Genomic DNA, 4555 nt, shown 5'->3' on the forward strand with positions numbered 1-4555 from the left:
GGGGATCGAACCAGCGACCCTGTGATTTGCAGATGACCCGTGTGACCTGTGAAATGTTTTCTGTCTGCAGGCCAAACACAAGCGCTACCTCGGCCACTCGGCTCATGTGACCAACATCCGCTTCTCCCACGACGACAAATACGTGATCAGCACAGGAGGAGACGACTGCAGGTAAACTGATCGCTGATCAATAACATCTCTGAGAGAAATATATTTATATATGATTTGTTTCTGTGTGAGGGTGAATCCACAACGTCTGGGTCAGACAGTTAAAGTGTGTTAACGTGTGTTTGTCTGTTGCAGTGTGTTTGTGTGGAAATGTCTGTGAACGCAGAGCTTCCTGCCGCCCGCCGACGCTTTGATCCAAAGCGCCTTAACAGCACCACAAGTGGATCCAGAGAGAATCGAACCCACAACCTGAACCACCAAACTTTTTGTCGGCGACGAGGCAGAAAGCGACAGAGCAGCAGCAGCAGCAGCAGCTCAATGATCCGACGTGTCCTCATGGATCACATGACTGACGCAAACCCTGAGGAGGCTAAAAGACCCGAACCAGAAGATTCATCAGACGGTTTCCATGGAAACGGGCTTATATTTTCTCAGTCCCGAGCAGAGAAACAGACTTTGTTGCATTTTTTTGTTGTTGGTTCCTTTGACTTCACAACGACCAGGACCGTGAAGGAGCGGTCCAACCTGCCGCCATGTCCGCCTCCGTCTCCTGCTGCTCAGACCACGAACAAACTGTCACGGACTGATGACGTGAACATCTGGAGTCAGACACAAAGAGAACACGGTTCATCACAACGTGCAAACACAACAATGCATTAGTTCGTATTTGAGCTTCTCATTTCGGATCGTTGCAAGAAATCGGAACTACTTTCTGATGAGGCTCCATTTGTGAAAGGTTAATTAATCATTTACAAAGTCACTAATCAGATCAGCTCTTCGCTTTGTCTTTCAGTCGTTATGGAAACGTCTCCAGTGACTGTGTGACCGCTGATCTCCTGCAGGCCGAAATGTGTCTGCAGGATCCTGGCAACCCAAAAGTTGCTCTTCTTAATGACTTATAAAGATTTATTAACAATTTATTAATCGTTCCCAAATTCTTATCAGAAAATAGAGCCGGAATATTTTCTTCCATCAAACGAAGCGGTTTTTCCTCCGGTCCAGGGGTCAGATGTGTGAAGCTGCAGATTCACGACTGAAACATTCAGACACATTTGTTCCGTCAGACGTTTGAAGCACGATTCTGTTTCATCAGTCTCAGTCACCGTGGGAGCGGCTGCACGTGCACGAGCCTCATTTCCACTCCCACTGGGAGCCTGAGATGAATTTTTCACATCTGTCTTAAAAGAAAACTGACGTGTACAAACAAAATACAACAAAACAACTGGAGACCTTCTCTTTTACTATTTCATACCTACAACTCAATGTACAACAGCCTTAGAATCATGTTTTAAGAATCTCTTCAGTGTCAAAGTGATGCAGTGATATTGATCAGTACATCTAATGCTTCATGATAAAAAGGAACTAAAAACAGCAAAATGTGAACGAATACAGGCTAAAAAAAACAGGACTCAACTCACAGAGAAAGTCACTGAATCCACGGCAACATTGTTCTTCCTGTTTCCTGTTTCTGTTCACACAAGTGGAAACTTTGAATGTTTCATTTTCCCAAATTTTACCCCCCCAAAAAAATTATTATATATATTTATTAACAGGAGATCTGGATCTGATTCTGAGATCTTTTCCTGTGATGGTGAATTATGAAATGTGTTTCTGCAGACACGTCCACATGTACGTTTTGAAGAAGCACTAGCTGTGTTTCATTAACTTCACTCAATTTGAAATTGCAAACTTAAAAATGAGTAAGAGACCAAACCTGAGGCTTTAAACGTCTGAGATGTAAAGAAGGATTTAGTCTCTCGTGTCCAAACAGACTTTACAAAGTGCGAGTCAATAAAAAAAACATGATAGATGAGATAAACTGATCCAATGGAGAAAACATGAATAATGAAACTGAAATTGTGACACAAAGTTAATTAATGATCACGTGACGTCCGCAGAATCCAGCGTTCAACCTAAATAAATAATCTTTTATTTTTAGATCCTGTCTCGCTCTATGACCCAGCGTCTGGTTCTCACATTCTTCTTCTTCGTTGGTGTAAATAAATGTTTGATGTCTGTGCATCATTTGTACATCTGACCCCTGGATTCAGACACGTCTCAGAAAAGCCGCTGATGCTGCATTTAGGTCCCGCTCGGAAATAAAACATTCACGTGAAACTGACGGGAGCGTTTACAGGATAAACTCTAACAACTCTGAGTCAGATTCAGATTTGATCATATAAATGGTTCTGTACTGGGATCACTGGGATGACTGGGATGTGGTACCGGACTGTGGGAAAGGTAAACTGCTTTATAAGAAATTGTTTTTAGACAAACCTCCTGAAGTTTGTCTGAAACTTGACGTTTAATTTAAAGTCATTTTTCATTTCGGTTTCTCATCACACTTAAGTGCCTTTCTGGATCTTTCTACCTGTGTTTGTTTGTTTTCTTCTTTTGGGACGGGGGTATTTCATACGCTGTAGTTTTTTTTAAATCCATAGTTGAACTTTTTTTGTACTGTGTCTGGTGCTACACTGAGAATGTTCAAACTTTTATTCATCCAAAACAGATGAGAAAAAAAGAAGCATTTTTGCTTTGCTGCTGCTTTTTTTTGTTTTTGTTTTTTGTTCTACAAGACATGAAACATCCAAAGCATCGTGATCGTAAAACAACACAGGAAAAAAAAAAATGTTGAGAGGAATATTTATTGAAATATCTAGATGTTATTTATGCCTAATTTACACCTGTGGACATGAGTGTGGATGAGTTTTCTGTCTGAATATTAACTTCTGTGAAAAGTGTCAAACAGTCTGTTTGTGTAAAGATAAACAAAGAAGAGGTTACAGAAATGATTTGTTGACTTGTTTACCCTGACACTCAATTTTACTGAGGTCACTGAAGTAATCATCAAAGCCACCTTACGTCTGCAAATAAGACACCAGATCAGTGAGACACCCAGGTTGGGTTTAGATTATTTGATTAATCACACGATGAAGTGTTGATCCATAAGTAGATATAAAAACCATCTCAGTGTAGTTTCACATCTCCTCTCTCAGGCTTCTCTCTGGAGCTCTAGTAACAACAGGTCTGTGAGCCAATCAGAAGAGAGGAGGCTCTGAGCCTCTCTTCTGATTGGCTGACTGTTTTCTGAGTGATCCAATAAAAATAAAGCAGATTTTAGGTAAAAACACTCAGAGAAACCAAATCCTGCAAGGTTTGGACGGTGGGTCCAGGTGGGCGGGGCTTGGTGACTGCTTTGTTGTGACATCACAAAGTTCCAGAAGTCCTGACGGCTGGTTTTAAGGCTCAGTTTCTGAATACAGGCTGTGTGCATTTCTCTGTGGACTGAGGCTTTGATACTTTCACAGTATTAATATAGAAGTTAGAGCTGATCTATAATCACACTACACATGGACACACACCTTTATACAATATGAGACCTTTAACATATTCAAGTACCTTTTTTTCTCACCTCTCTGTCAAAAAAACCCAAAATTTGAGTTTAATATCTTAAAAAAGTGGGGAAAATGGCAAATATTCACATTTGAGAAGCTGGTACTAGTGAATCTTTGGTGTTTTTGGTTTATCAATTATCAAACTTGCTTCCAATCAATTTTTTTTTCCCCGTAAATCTCCTACGCGATCATCAACTGATCATCTCGGCTGTATGGGACTGGTTGGTTGAAACTACATCGATCTGTGACGTTGTGATCAGCGTAAGTCACTTGTGATCCATGAACGAAGAATAACAGTGAAGAAATATTAATAAGTGAGGTAAAAAAAATAAATAAAATAGTCATTGTGCTGTGGCTTCAGCTTCAGTAGTAACAGTGTGATGTACAGGGTGTTTGTGCAGAGTGCATGTGTGGCGTGTCCATTCACAACGGCTGCAGATACTAAAAATACAAAAACAGACGAAGCCAAGGACGATAAACAAAAAATAAACACACAAATAAATGTTGCAGTTGTTGAAGATGTAAAAAAAAAACAAAAAACAACAACAACATGCTGCACTCGGAGCAGCTTCAGTCTGCAGTGAAGATGTTTCTGTGTGTACAGGTTGTCGGAGTGTGTCGCTCTTTTTTGTATCATAATGTACATGGAGACACAAAAAGATGCTCAGATGCATGAATTTATTTTTTAACCAAAACTTGTCTGTGGATGATGACGAGCAGATTTTATGGTGTGAATGACGTTCACGGGTTGATTTTTATACTGAGTTTATTGTGTGTGTGTGTGTGTGTGTGTGCGTGTGTGTGTGTGTATGTGTTAGCCAAGTGTACAAACAGATTAAATGAGACTCAGTAAAAGAAAACTGGCTCTTTTTTTCTTTTCTTTTTTTTATTCCAACTTTTCACTAATTTGAAAGTCCAGGTTTAATAAGTCTTAGTGTTTTAGGTAGACCTGGTCTGATGTGGTCCAATGTGGTCTGATGTGGTCAAATGGG

At 40.2% G+C, this 4555-nt stretch overlaps 1 long non-coding RNA gene across 1 annotated transcript; it reads left to right on the forward strand.

Annotated features, from left to right (window-relative positions):
- Positions 1-70: 70 nt before the first annotated feature.
- Positions 71-4423, forward strand: LOC147819436 (uncharacterized). Its single transcript, XR_015436917.1, has 2 exons — positions 71-171; positions 304-4423. It is a non-coding gene; the product is annotated as an uncharacterized LOC147819436 (long non-coding RNA).
- The last annotated feature ends 132 nt before the right edge of the window (positions 4424-4555 follow it).

Source organism: Seriola lalandi, unplaced genomic scaffold (assembly GCF_002814215.2).
Source record: "Seriola lalandi dorsalis isolate HSWRI2012SDOR001 ecotype SW California unplaced genomic scaffold, Sedor1 jcf7180002053485, whole genome shotgun sequence".
NCBI classification, from domain to species: Eukaryota; Metazoa; Chordata; class Actinopteri; order Carangiformes; family Carangidae; genus Seriola; species Seriola lalandi.